Source organism: Malania oleifera, chromosome 9, assembly GCF_029873635.1.
Source record: "Malania oleifera isolate guangnan ecotype guangnan chromosome 9, ASM2987363v1, whole genome shotgun sequence".
Taxonomy (NCBI): domain Eukaryota; kingdom Viridiplantae; phylum Streptophyta; class Magnoliopsida; order Santalales; family Ximeniaceae; genus Malania; species Malania oleifera.
Genome location: NC_080425.1, coordinates 39,219,901 through 39,236,056, shown reverse-complemented (window position 1 = coordinate 39,236,056; position 16,156 = coordinate 39,219,901).

Sequence of the window (16,156 nt, the reverse complement as noted above, 5' to 3'; positions counted from 1 at the left end):
AAGGGGAAATATATATATTAAACCAGAATTTTTATGAATTTGATGGAAAATAAATTGTGTTATATATACGTGTGTATGTTTTGGTATGTGTTTAAAATGCCAACTATTTAAATTTTGTTTTTTCGAGTTTGTGGCTGTTTATTAGACATGCATATGCGAAAATAAACTGATGAAAGTGGAAAATATTTTCAGGATAATTATATAAGAAATGAAATATATTTCAGTATATAAACATTAAATGTTGGTTGACTTATTTTATAAGCAGTATATGAATTTTATTACTAAATTGTGTGGCATGAGTAAATGTAAGTTTTGCGCAAATATATGTTAAATGTATGAGATGCAGGTTAAGTAAGTACTGCATTGAAAATGAAATATGATATGAACTGTGCTACTCGTATGTGTTAATGCAACCATGTAAACAGCGAAATATGCTGGGTAAAACAACTTAAAGATGTTGGGTAAAAGAGCTGAAAGATGTTGGGTAAAATAGCTGAAAAATATTGGGTAAAATAGCTGAAAGATGTTGGGTAAAACAGCTGAAAGATGCTGGGTAAAAAAGCTGAAAGATGCTCGGTATATAACGAAATGAAATGAAAATAGAAATGAATGAAATGAAAATGAAGTGTGAAGTGTGAAATGTGAAATGTGAAATGTGAACAATGTAAAATGGAAAAGAGTCACTTAAAGTGAAATGAAATGAAATGTTAAAGTTATGAACATGAATGTAGGTGAATGGTTGAATAATAACAGAAAGAACAATGTATTATGATACTAGAAGTATCTATACTTGTAGAACATGTTATGATTGGGTGAGGCGTACTCTTCGCCTGAGGGTTTACTGAGAAAGGTGAGTGCTCTAGTAACTTCAGATGTGGCAGTAGTTGCATAATGTAATAGGGCAGAGGGAACCTAGTTGCATGGGCGGGTAGATTTCCCTATCCTTGGGGCCTTCATTGGTAAACCTTTGTTTGAACTGTGTGAGTACGTGATCAATCTAATACTCTAGGGCTTACTGAGTAAGGTGAGTGCCTCGGTATGTGTCAGTAGCGACCCTTAGGTTGCCAAATGTATCAGAGCAGAGGGGTGCTACTTGTATGGGCGGGTAATCACCCTTATCCTTGGGTAATCTCGTGGGGTTAAATATTTTGCATGTGTTTGATTCACAGAATGATTTTAGTGTTTATGATAACATTTTGCAAATTTTATTAAAATGATATTTATGAACCTCATGTTAGTCACACACTGTTTTAATATATTATTTCTTCCCTTATCGAGATGTGTCTCACCTGAATATGAATTTATCTTTTTTAGGATTTCCTTGAGATCGAGCTTAGAGAGCTCGATATTTTATACCATTTTTGGGAAATAAAATGTGAAAATGGTATATTTTAATGTTAATTTTGTGATGTATAAATTCATGTTTTTTTGTTCTATGTTTTAAGTCTTCTAGATTTTACGAATGGATGTGAAACATACTGGTGTGGTGAATACTAGACGTGTAGGTTATGTTTTTGTAGATATGTATATATTTGAATACAGGTGGATGATTAATTTATTATGATTGGTAGATAGATTTAGAAAACTCTGGTATTATATTTTTGGGAGATTATATTTATGTTTTTCGCTGCGTACATGACATTGGAATGTGGATTATCAGGTAAATAAATGGATTAGTAGCACTCCGGGCCCACTTAGAGGCTTGGGGCATTCTATGTGTAGTCCTTTCTGTCCGTCCATTTGTTTGAGGATGAAATATTGTACTAAATGTCAATTGAGAACCCAAGGCTCCTTGTAAACTCTTTCAGAATTATGATGTGAACCGTGGGTCCTGATCAGATACGGTGGACACTGGCGCACCATGCAGTCTAACTATCTCTTGCATGTATATCTTTACCAATCTACTCATAGAGTAGTTAACTCTGATTGGAAGAAAATGGGCAGTCTTTGTCAATCAGTCAACGACTACCCAGATGGCGTACTGTCCATGAAGTGCCAGCGGTAACTGTGTGACGAAATCAATAGAAATATGTTGCCACTTCCATTCAGGGATGTGAAGTGGTTGCAATGGTCTCGCCGGTCTCTAATGCTCAGCTTTAACCTATAGGCATCTCAAACACTGCTCCACGTATCCAATAATTTCCTTCTTCATATTATTTCACCAAAAGAACTCCCGTAAATATTCCATAATATTATAATTGCCTAGAAAAATATATGATAATCCAAACTAGTATTTTTCAAATGCCTGATACTTTAGGAAATCATATACAATATTTTCATATTCTCATGCTTTAAATTAATTAGTTAATTTCCAAAATGCCTAACATAATTCATTCCCTTTACCTGATTTCTAGAGAAATGCCTACAAGGATCCTAAAACAGTGCCCGCGGCCTTCATACAAAACCCTATATTCATATACCTTAGTTTAATCAGTTTTATTTTGGGATAACTACCCCTATAACATTCCTAGGTTCTCGTATCTTAGTTTAACCAATTAATCTTTAAAAACAACTTACAATATTCATTCTCCTTACCTTAACTTTGGAGTGGAGCCTAGGACCTCCAAACCGCTAATATACTCCGATTAAATTGGTGAGGATCGCTGCTAAGCCTTAGAAATGGCATCTGATCTTCAATCAAGCAAATGGTTTTGAAAAAAATTGAAAAGAGAGAAGCAAAGCTTCGCAATCCTAGGAGGAGGAAAGAGAGAGAGAGAGTGATTAAAATCCCAAACAAAATGTGCTACTGCCCCATTTATAAGCCACTGTCCCAGACAAAACTGTTGGCGATTTTTTTGAAACCGTTGATGGTTTTGTTTTTAACCAACTTGATTTTTACCGTTTGACCCTTACTGAGGGTCAAGTAATTCAAAATCATCGACGATTTTTCCTGAGCTCAGAAAACCGTCGTCGGTTTGGCCTGTGCCAAACCCACTTCCCTCTTTTTCTTTACCATTTTCATTATTTATTTTTATTTTTTTTCCTTTTTTGGGTCTCTACATCCTCCCCTTCTTAAAAAAATTTCGTGCTCGAAATTTGTTAATCATCACTTATATCATCAATTAAAAAACAAACCACCAAATCTTTATTAATTGCCCTCACTTATGAAAAAGGAATACCGTCGTTACAATAGAGGTCTTGGGAGATTACAATCAATCACATAAAAAGAAAACTCTCCTAAAACAGTTCATAACCTAGAACCAAAAACACTAACTTATAACCAACTACCTCACACTGTAGATGACAAAAGTCAAAAACAATTATTTACCTTTACCTTTATTAGTTCAACATTGGGTCACACAGAACAAGTGTGGTTATCTTTGAGGCATTTTATCCCCCCAACTCTTATAAAGTTTCCTCGACTGCGTGATTGTGCAATAATACTTTTACCAATGGGATCCTTTTAGTGCGTAATTCCTGTCCTTTCCGATCCAGAATCTGAATCGACACCTCTTCATATGATTGGGTATCTTGGAGTTCTAGTGATTCATAACTGATCATGTGCGAAGGATTTGGGACATACTTCCTCAACATAGACACGTGGAATACGTCATGGATCCTTGATAGAGCCATAGGTACTGCCACCTTGTAGGCAACTCGACTAATTCTTTCGAGTATCTCAAACGAATCAATATACCTAGGGCTCAACTTGCCCGTCTTCCCTAATCTCATAACTCCTTTCCTTGGTGCAACTCCTAAGAACACGTGATCTCCTACACCAAACTCCAGCTCTCACTGGCAAGTTTCTGCATAACTTTTTTGTCGACTCTGAGCTGCTTTGATTCTGTCTCGAATGAGTCTGATTTTCTCAAAAGTTTGTTGAACAATCTCTGGCCCCATAATCTGTCTTTCACTAGTCTTGTCCCATTTTAACAGAGATTAGCACCTATGACCATACAATGCTTTGTACGGTGCCATCCCAATACTGGCCTGGTAGCTGTTGTTATAAGAAAACTCAACGGGTGGTATATACTGGATCCAACTACCACCAAAGTCCAATACAAAGGCCCGCAACATATCTTCTAATATCTATATAGTCCTCTCTTTCTGTCCATCGATCTGAAGATGAAATGTTGTACTGAATGTCAATTGAGAACCCAAGGCTCCTTGTAAACCCTTCCAGAATTGTGATGTGAACCATGGGTCCCGATTAGATACGATAAACACTGGCACGCCATGCAGTCTAACTATCTTCTACATGTACATCTCCGCCAATCTACTCATAGAGTAGTTGTAACGACCCAAAAATTCCTACCATTACTATCATTATTATTATTTTTGTGCTATACAATCATATTATGCTGATATCTCTGATAACATCTACTATAACTTCTCAGTCCCAAAGTGGGCACCAACGAATCCTTGTTCATAAGAAAACACACCTATGCAGCGGAAAACATAAAATCATACAACCATAATTACAATACCAAAATTTAGTATTTCACAAAACATTTATATACATATCTCTCTAGTATTATCCACCAGATCATCTAGAGTCTACTAATAAATACATCCCTAAAAAACACTTACCCTATAAACAGGGCAACAAGAATATCCCCTCTATCTTCGAGCCTGATCTGCTCGTCTAGCTGGATCACCTGTAATATGTTAAATTACTAGGATAAGACAACTTTCAGTAAGACGAAATATGCTATTACCAGTGTGTGACAACTGAGTTTACATAACATGTAAAATAAAATACAATATAACTCACACCTACGTGACTTAAAATACAATTGTTTCTAAACTTTCTATTTAGTCATAGTTTTAGTATCTCTAAATATAACTGTTGTTTTCTGTAAATCTATATATATAAAACTGTGAAAACTTCTTTGGATGGTTATGTGTCATGATTTAACCCCTTATGACAGGATTGTGTGGCCCGTAGACGGGACTTAACACTGGTTCGCTTGCCAAGATAAGTGAACTGAAACCTTTATCGTTAGATCGACCGCCTCAACCCGGACTACTGGGGAGTCTGCAAGCTCTCCCTAGGCACGATCGACTACTCATAAAATTCACACACTATCTGAAATATATGGTTACACTCTGTACTGAATTAGCTACGGTATCATGCTCTGTAATTTGATCTAATCCATCAAGGTCTGATACTATATAATACTGCTATATATCTTATTGGTTTACTATGATTCTGTTCAGCTGTAATAACCATGATTATGTAAAACTATATTAACCATAACACTGAAATAAACTAATCTATATAAACTGTAATATCTATATGTTATGGTTTTGTATTATCTGTTTATCATGGTTTTGTAATCTGTATATCATGGTACTATGAAAACTGTATATCTGAATAAACTATAATATCTGAATATACTGTGTAAATCATAATTTTTTAAAACATTGAATAGCCATAGTTTTGTAAATAAACCATATAATCTGTGTATCTTAATTCTATAAAACTATGTAATCATAATTCTGTGAAAGTTGTATAGAATTCTGTTTTATACTAAAACTTCTCATGCCACACAAATAAATAAAACTCATTAACTATAATATATAAAACTGTATAATTTCTTACTCTGGAAACTAGTAAATATATACTACACTTTACTAGTAAAAATTTCTGATTTAATTGGCATAGCATATTTCCCTTACCTAATTGACTGGGAAGCCTGACTCCCACTTTTCTTATGCCCACAGCGTACCAAACTCCAATACCCTGAAACAATGTACATTCCCTAATTCAATCAACCCAAACTCAGAACAATAACTATACTCGCCTTTTCGCCAAGCTCACATATTTCTTTTATCCATAAAATTATAAACTACTAATTTTTATCAATGTTACCTGAGATCTCAAGAAAACACCCACTGGGATCCTCAACCCATGCCTGTGGTGTTTGGAAACTCAAACTCTGAAATCACAACACCCTAGTTTAATCAACTCAAACTTCAGTATAATTTCATCTAACACAAGATCTGAGTTCAGAAAAGCCTGATAACGAAGAAAATTCTAAAATAACCAACTTACCCTGATTTTGGGATGGTGCCTGAACTTCTCAAACCAAAATGCTGCTGCGGCTAAGTTGTAGAGAATTTCCCCAGGATCATCGTGGTAACTTCTGATCGTCAAAATAGGGAAAATCGGGGCCGAAATCGTAGAGAGAAGTGAGGGGAACTAAATTCTAGAGAGAGAGAGAGAAGAGACTGTTTTCTTTCGCCAAAATCCAACTTTTTGTGTATATATAGGTGGCTAGCCATGTGGCTTCATTGAAGAGATACGTGGACTCGTCAATGAACGTATGAAGGGAGTTTGTTGACGACGGTAATGAGTTCATCAACGAACCAAAGGTCTAAAATTTTCCCCTCTCGGTAGCTCTTCATCGATAAGACACGTGTCCTCGTCGACAAGTCACAGAAGGCAGTTCGTTGACGAGTCCAGGGCAATCGACGACGAAGCCATATGAATTACTCTTGAAAATTTCCTTTCCTTCTTTAATTTCATATTTTAAATCTTCCGGGTCTCTGCAGTAGTTAACTCTGATTAGAAGAAAATGGGCCGTCTTCATCAATTGGTCAACGACTACCCAGATGGCATTTTGTCCATGAAGTGTCGGCGATAATCTTGTGATGAAATCCATAGAAATATGTTCCCACTTCCATTCAGGGATGTGAAGTGGTATCAATGGTTTTGTCGGTCTCTGATGCTTAGCTTTAACCCGCTGGCATCTCAAACACTGCTCCACGTGTCCAACAATTTCCTTCTTCATATTACTCCACCAAAAGATCTCCCGTAAATATTCTATAGTATTATAATTGCCTAGAAAAATATATGATAATCCAAACCAGTGTTTTTCAAATTCCTGATACATCAAGAAATCATATACAATATTTTCATATTCTCATGCTTTAAATTAATCAGTTACTTTCCAAAATGTCAGGCATAATTTATTCCCCTTACCTGATTCTTGAAGAAATGCTCGCAAGGATCCTAAAATAGTGCCTGCGGCGTTCGTACAAAACCCTGTATTTATATACCTTAGTTTAATCAATTTAATTTTGGGATAACTGCCCCCATAACATTCCTAGGCTCCCATATCTCAGCTTAGTCATAATCTTTAAAAACAACATACATTATTCATTCTCCTTACCTCAACTTCAAAGTGGTGCCTAGGACCCCCAAACGGCTAATCTACTCCAATTAAATTGACGAAGGTCACTGCTAGGCCTTAGAAATGGCGTTTAATCGTCAATCAAGCAAATGGTTTGATAGAAATTGAAGAGAAAGAAGCAGAGCTTCACAACCCTAGGAGAGAGGAGAGAGAAAGTGATTAAAATCCCAAACAAAATGAGTTGGTGCCTTATTTAGAAGCCACTATCCCATAAAAAATAGTTGACGGTTTTCTTGAAACCGTCGACGGTTTGGTTTTTAACCAACCTAATTTTCACCATTTAATACTTACAGAGCCTCGGTAACTCAAAACCGTCAACGATTTTTCCTAAGCTTAGAAAACCATCAACGGTTTGGCCTGTGCCAAACCTATTCTCCTCATTTTTTGACCATTTTCATTATTTATTATTATTTTTTCCTCTTTTCTAGGTCTTTACTTCCTCCCATCCTTATAAAAATTTCGTCCTCCAAAAATTTATTAATCATCACTTATATCACCAACTGAAAAACAAATCACCAAATCTTTATTAATTACCCTCACTTATGACAAAGGAATACTGTGGTTACAATAAAAGTCCTGGGAGATTACAATCAATCACATAAAAAGAAAACTCTCCCAAAACCCTTCATAACCTAGAACCAAAAACACTAACTTATAACCAACTACCTTACAATGTACATGACAAAAGTAAAAAACAATTATTTACCTTTACTTTTATCAGTTCAACGCAGGGTCCCACTGAACAGATGTGGATATCTCTGACGCATTTTATCCTCTAACTCTCATGAAGCTTCCTTGATTGCGGGATTGTGCCAAAGTACTTTTATCAATGGGATCCTTTTAGTGCGTAATTCTTACTCCTTTCTGTCCAGAATCTTAACTGACATCACTTCATATGATAGGGTATCTTAGAGTTCCAGTGTTTCATAACTGATCATGTGCAAAGGATCTGGGATGTACTTCCTCAACATAGAGATGTGGAGTACATTATGGACCCTAGACAGAGCCGGAGGTATTGCCACCCCATAGGCAACTAGACCAATTCTTTAAAGTATCTCAAACGACCGAATATACCTAGGGCTTAGCTTACCCTTCTTCCCAAATCTCATCACTCTTTTCATTGGTGCAACTCTCAAGTACACTTGACTCCTACACCAAAATCCAGCTCTCGTTGGTGAGTGTCTACATAATTTTTCTGTCGACTTGAGCAGCTTTGATTCTGTCTCGAATAAGTCTAATTTTCTTAGAAGTTAGTTGAAAAATCTCTAGCCCCATAATCTGTCTTTCACCAGTTTCGTCCCAGTATAACAGAGATCGACACATGTGACCATACAATGCTGTATGGTGTCATCCCAATACTGTCCTGGTAGTTGTTATAAGAAAACTCAACCAGTGGCATATACTAAATCCAATTGCTTAGGTGGTATATGTTGTGAACAGGTATCCTCGTACCACTTTGGGTATGAGATATTATAATGAATAGTATTATGGCTATCAGAGTAATAATATATATATATATATATATATATATATAATGGTAGTAATTTGGAGATCGTTACAAGTTTGGTATCAGAGCCTAGGTTGCTTGATTCTGTAGACTTTAGTGTACAGCGAAAAAAATACTAGAGTATAGGAATGGATTTTGATAGGAAGAGGATGGACTTGGATTTTGATAAAGTCATTGCGAGGGATTAATATGAGAATTTAGCATTTTGTCTCACAGTTTGGAGGCAGAAACTTTGGGGTGGTTTCTGTGATTTTCCTGGGGTGACAATTTTAGGAAAACCATGGTAACTATTGTCGATTTTGTTTCTGAATGGTAGGGCTGAACCTTAAATTAGTATATTGGTGCTATGTGTAGTGGCCCGAAAAATAAAATAATGAAAGAAAATGGAAAAAATGGATTTTCGTCTAAGGCAGGAGAAAACCAGTGACAGTTTTCTGAAGGAGCCAGAAAATCGGTGATGGTTTTTGGTTTTATCCGCGGTCGGGTAAAGGTAAAATGGTAATTTTGGAGCCGATTAATTGAAAATCAGTGATGGTTTTCTAAGAAGCATAGAAAATCGATGACGGTTTTTTGGACAGTGCTGAAAGTTATAGAGAACCGAGAGCTTCATTTTGTTAAATAAATCAAATTACTCTCTCTCTCTCTCTCTCTCTCTCTCTCTCTCTCTCTCTCTCTCTCTCTCTCTCTCTCTCTCTCTCTCTCTTTCTTCAGAACCCATGACCCCTCTCCCTTCTCTTTACAATTTCTGCTCCAATAAGCCTTATTTCGATGATTAGAAACTACCATGGGATTCCTGGGAAGATTCTCTACAATGTAGGCAGAGTAGAATTTTGATTTGGGGTTTTGGGGCACCATCCCAAAACTGAGGTAAGGGTGTTATTTGGGTATTTTTGGATTGATTATTAATTTATTTAAGGTATAAGCCTAGATGTGAATGTATTTATGAGGTTAAATTAAGAAATTGGGATTTTGTAAAATTCATGGTTGGGGTGTATACACGGTAGGCAGACTAGGATTTTTAGTAGCTGTTTTCCTTAAAAACCCAAGTAAATGACAAATAGTTTATAATTTAGGAAATATGAGTATGAAACTATTCTGGGAAATTCAGTTGATCGACGGGGACATATATATATATATATATATATATATATATATATATATATATGTGTGTGTGTGTGTGTGTAATTTCAAGATTATGGAATTATGAACGCCATGGGCGTAAGTTAGCAAATTCGCAGACGAGCTTAGTGCTAGGTAAGGGAAATATGCTATGCTAGTAAATTCAGAAATTTTATCAGTAAATTATAGTATTTGTTTATTAAGATACAGAGTATAAATTATACAGTTTTGCAGATTTTAGAACATGAGTTTTATTAATTGTGTGGCCTAAGTAGGTATTTGTTCACTACAGAGTATATATAGTTTTTTCAGATTATCATGATTTACAGTATTTTTGCACTAAAATATGTTTTACTAGATTTTAGAGAATTATAAATTACAGTGTATATATAGACAGATATTTTACAAACAGATATTATACAAACATATATTTTACAGATAGATATTTTAAAGTATGTACAGAATACCATGATTTCCAGAATTTCAAAACCATAATACTCAGATATTACAGTTTATTCAGTCAAATATTAAAGATCAGATATTGCAACTATTTTAGTAAGATATTAAAGTATTTTCATATTAGATTTACAGTGTTATGCTTATTTTGGAATCATGATGAAACAGTAAGATAATTATATATTAGTATTATATAATATCTGACCCTAATGAATTATTTTAGTTAGATTTGATCAGTAGAGCACGGTACTGAAGCTATTTCATATCAGAGTGCAACCACATACTTCAGATAGTGTGTGGATTTCCATCAATGCCTTGGAGGGATTGCAGGCTCCCCAGTATTTTGGGTAAAGGTGGTTGGTTTGACGAGGGAGAGGCTCGTACATAGCCTTTGGAGGGATTGTAATGAGGCCGGTCAGAGGATTGATAGAGTATCAGTTGACTTATCCTTGTGGGCCAACTAGTGTTAATTCCCACCTATGGGTCGCACAACCCTATCCTGAGGGGTTAAATCATGACATACAGATTTCTAGGGTAGTTTTCATAGTTATTTATATATATACAGATTTAGAAAATAACAGCAGATATATTATAATATTTGTAGTATGAATAAATAGAAAGCTTAGATAAAACAGTTGTATTTTAAGCCACATAGGTATGGGTTGCATAGTATTATATTTTACATGATATCTTAGTTCAGTTTTTTATCAGTAAATTATTTATATAAATTTAATTGCCAGGCACTGGTAATAGCATATTTCATCTTACTAAGCATTATCTCATCCTAGTAATTTAACATTTTTTTGGTGATCCAGTTAGACGAGCAGATTAGGCTGGAAGGTAGAGAGGTTATTTACACTTCCTTGGCAATAGGGTAAGTGTTGTCAGAAAGATGCATTTGTGGCAGGTTTTAGGATTTTTAGTAGAAGATGCTAGGGAGATGTGTATTTATGTATATATATATATATATATATATATATATATATATAAATATATGTTTTGGGAAAATATTAAATTCTGGTATTGTAAATATGATTGTACAGTTTTATATTTTTCGCCGCTTAGGTGTTTTCCAGTGGTCATTTCATGGGTATCAGAACCTAAGTTGCTAGATTTTGTAGACTCTAGAGTACAACGGAAAACAATGCCTGAATATAGGATTGGGATTTTGAAGGATAGAACGTGATATCAGTGAGTTACTGTTGGAAAATTAGGGTGAGAATTTAGGGTTGTGTTCTGCAATCTGGAAGCAAGAACTTCGGGGTGGTTTCTATGTTTTTCCTACGGTTGCGATTTCAAGAAAACCATAGTAAACTATCATCGGTTTCTTTTCCATATGGTAGGACAAGACCTTAAATTAGTAATAGGTAGTGTGAGGGCATTTTAGATAGATTAAAGTTAAATTAGTATTATGAGGTTTGGATTCTCAGAATAATATTTTATTATTACATGATGGACCCTAAAGGTAGTAGTGCTCACTTTAGTGGCGATGATGGAGCAGTGCCCTCTAACATGGGCAGTGGGGACTCAAATGTTGTTTTACGCAGCGTAGCTCAGTAGGTCATGGCTAAGATTACACGGGGCTCCAAGGAGCAGGGAGGTCCATCTGCAACCCAGGGATATACGATAGAAAAGTTCACAAAGATGAACTCTGCCGCGTTTTTAGGAGCAGTTGATCCTGCAGTTGCTGAGAAGTGGATGCAGGAGATGGAGAAAGTATTGACGGTGCTTCACTGCACCTACGAGCCGAGGGTCCTCTATGCCACGTATAAGTTGACAGGAGAGGCTGAGAGATGGTAGACGGCTACCAGATTACTGGAGGAGCAGAAGCCTATACTAGTGGCTATGACTTGGAGTTGGTTCAGAGAGATATTCTTCGACAGATATTTTCCTGCTACTATCAGAGAGGCTAAAGTGTAGGAATTTCTAAGTTTGACTCAGGAGCCGTTGATTGTTCAGCAGTATGCGGAAAAATTCATTGAGCTATCATGATTTGCTTTATACATAGTGCCAGATGAAGTTAAGAAGGTTAATATGTTTGAGAGGGGTTTGAGGCGAGATATATATAAGCAGGTGGCAATTCTGAAGATACAGGACTTCTTTAAGTTAGTAGACAGAGCCACAGTAGCGGAAGAGAGCGAGTAGGTAGATGTGGAAGTACCGAGCCAGAGGAAAAGGCCCACGCTTTCAGGATTTTAGGTGGGTTCTAGCCGGGGCACATGGAGAGGAGATCAATTTAGAGGAGTCTAGAGACAGTTGACAGGACACCAAGGGTTTCAAAATGAGCAGGCTTACCCCATTTGTTCTAGATGTGGTCGGAGACATCCAGGTGAGTGTAGGATGGGAGAGAACTTCTGCTATAGGTGTGGGAGACTAGGATATAGGGCTTAGTCATGTCAGGGACCGCAAACCCATGCACCTGTTCATAGACCGTTTAGAGGTGGTTATCAGGCACCCCATGGAGGCCAACAGAGGAACACTATACCAGCGAGGGTCTATGCATTAACTCTGGGAGATGCTGAGGCTGCTGGAGACGTCGTGACATTTATTATTACTATTTTACCATATAAAGTTGTTGTTTTGCTTGACATAGGTGCCACTCATTCTTTCGTGTTGTTGGGATATGCTAAGTTATCTGAGATTGAGGCACAGATGATGGATGTTGAATTGTTAGTAGCCACGCCAACTGGATCAGTAATGAGGTTTAGGAGAGTGCTTAAAAATTTTTCAGTAGGCATTCAAGAGAAAGTTCTATTGGCCGATCTTGTGGTATTAGATATGCAAGGATTCGATGTGATATTGGGTATGGACTTGTTGGCAATTAATCATGCTAGCATAGATTGTCATCGAAAAGAAGTGATTTTCAAACCCCCAGGTGAGCAAGAATTCAGATTTATAGGTTCACGTGTGCACGCCTCGCCAAAGTTAGTGTCAACAATTCAGGCGAGGAAGCTGCTTCAGGGTGGTTGCCAGGGTTATATTGCATATATAAAGGAGATGCCATAAGAAGAACTGAAATTGGCTGATATTCCAGTAGTAAGAGAATTTCCATATGTATTTTCAAAGGAATTACCTGGCTTACCACCAGACTGAGAAATTGAATTTACTGTGGATCTATTACTAGGGTTGGCATCGATATCTAAAGCGTCATACAGAATGACTCCAGTTGAACTGAAAGAATTGAAAGACTAGCTGCAGGAGTTGATGGATAAAGGATTTATTAGCCTTAGCATGTCACCTTGAGGAGCACCAGTCGTGTTGGTGAAGAAGAAAGATGAGGCTATGAGGATGTGTATATATTATAGAGAAGTTAATAAACTGATAGTCAAGAATAAATATTTTTTTCCCAGAATTGACGATTTATTTTATCAGCTCCAGGGGACTCAGGTCTACTCCAAGATTGACCTTCGGTCAGGATACCACCAGGTGAAAGTTAGAGCAAAGGACATTTCATAGACAGCTTTTCGAACCAGGTTTGGGCACTACGTGTAACGCCCTGACCCTCTATGTGGGTCTGAAGTGCTACTAATCGATTCATTTACCTGCTAACCGACATTCTAATATCATTTATGCAGTGGAAAACATAAATATAATCTTCCACTAATACTGAGTTTTCTACATCTAACTACATTAAAAAAAAAAAAAACCATACATCCACCTGTATCTACATATACATATATCTCAAAGAACATAATCTACAACTTCTAGTATTCACAACCATCCTTTTCTCAGAAGACTTTAGACATAAAACATAAAATATAAAATATATACATCCCAAAATATGATTGAAATTATACCCTTTTTCTAAAAAATGTTATAACTGCTCGAGCTCTCTAAGCTTGATCCCGTGGAGGTCCTGAAAAAGATAAGTTCACGGGTGAGACACATCTCAATAAGGGAAGAAACAGTATATTAAAACAGTGTGTGGCCAACATGAGGTTTGTATATAACATATTATTCATCATTTGCAAATTATTGACATAATTTCTGAAATCATTTTCTAATCCTATTCAAACACATGCAAGGTATTTTACCCACGAGATTACCTAAGGATAGGGGTGATTATCCGCCCATACAAGTAGTTTCCCTCTGTTCTAATACTTTAGGCAACCCAAAGGTCATAGTTGAAGCATACTAGGGCACTCACCTTACTCGGTACACTCTCAAGTGATAGATTAATCTCATACTCATACAGTTCATACAAAAGTTTACTGACGAAGGCTCCCAAGAATAGGGAAATCTACCCACCCATACAAGTAGTTTCCCTCTGCCCTAGCATGTTATGCAACCTACTGCAACACCTGATACAACTAGAGCACTCGCCTTTCTCAGCTAGCCCTCAGGCGAAGAGTTTGCTTCACCAAAATGTAACATGTTCTACGAGCATAAATACTGATAATACTATAATACATTATTTTGTCTGTCATTTCTCTGTAATTCTCATCTGTTCATGTTCTCAGCTTTGTCATTTCGTAGTGTTTCGCTTTACGTGGATCTTTCCCATTTTACATTGTTCACATTTCAAATTTCATTCCATTTCATTCATTTCCATTTTCAATTCATTTCATAACATACCCAGCATCTTTCAACTATTTCACTCAGCATTTTTCAGCTGTTTTACCCAACATCTTTCAGCTGTTTTACCCAACATCTTTTAGCTGTTTTATATGGTTGCATTAACACTCGCATGCAGCATATTTCATATAACATTTTCATACTCAGTTCATTTCCTGTATATCTTGCATCTTATACATATAACATATTTCCACACAGAAATCCTATTTAGTAGTAAAATTTATATATATTTCCTGTAAAATAAGTCAACCTACATTTAACATTTATATGTTGAAAATATACCTTTCATTTCTTACATAATTATCTGGAAAATATCTTTCACTTTCATCATTTCAATTTCACATATACGTATCTAAGGCTCAGAAAGCATAATTTAAAATTTGGATTTTAAACCCACACAAAAACATATACACGTATATTCATAACATATTTCAATTCCCAATTAATTCATAAAAATATGGTTTAATATATATATATATATATATATATATATATATATATTCTCCCTTACTTGGTTTCTTGAACTACGTCAACAGAGACGCCGAAAAGTTACATGCGGCGCTCACTCGAGCCCTGAATAAAAAATCCTAGTTCCATTAAATCAACCCTAAATAAAATACTATTTTAATATTTCTTAAGCCCATAAATTTCAAATAAATAATTATACCCTCAAATATAACCAATTTACTTAATTCCTCAAATCTCACACTTGCTTTGGAGTGGTACCCAGGAAACCCAAATTGAAAATTTACTCCGGCCAAAATGAAGACGATCGAGACTAGGACCCCATGGTGGTGCCCAATCGTCGATTTAGTGGCAGATTTAAGGACAAATTGAGAAAATAGGAAATATTACCTTACCCCTGGAATGGTGCCTATGCTGCTCCCATGACAAATTCGCTCCAGTAGAAATGTCGGTGGCGGAGTTAGGAATCCAACGGTACCTTCCGTTTTCCAATTGGCTGAATATCCGCCAAAAAAATTAAGGAAAGAGAGGAGGAAGATGGAGAAGAGAATAGAGACTTGCAGAGGGGCTGAGAGGTGCTAGCGAGTGCTCAGAAAGATGCAAATTTCCAAGTTTCATTCTGATCTTCAGATTGCATTAAATGCCATCTTACCTAACCATATTAATATTATTAGATCAATATCATATATATATATATATCCACTTTACTTTATTCATATATCTATATATATATATATGTATCCATTATATATTTTTTTAATCAGTCCAATTTAATAATGTTTAATTTAATAACTAATTAATTTGATTAGTTAAATTTATTATTATTATTATTTTATTTTTTGTTTATTTAATAATTTAATTTAATTTAATTTAATTTTAAATTATTATTTTTTTT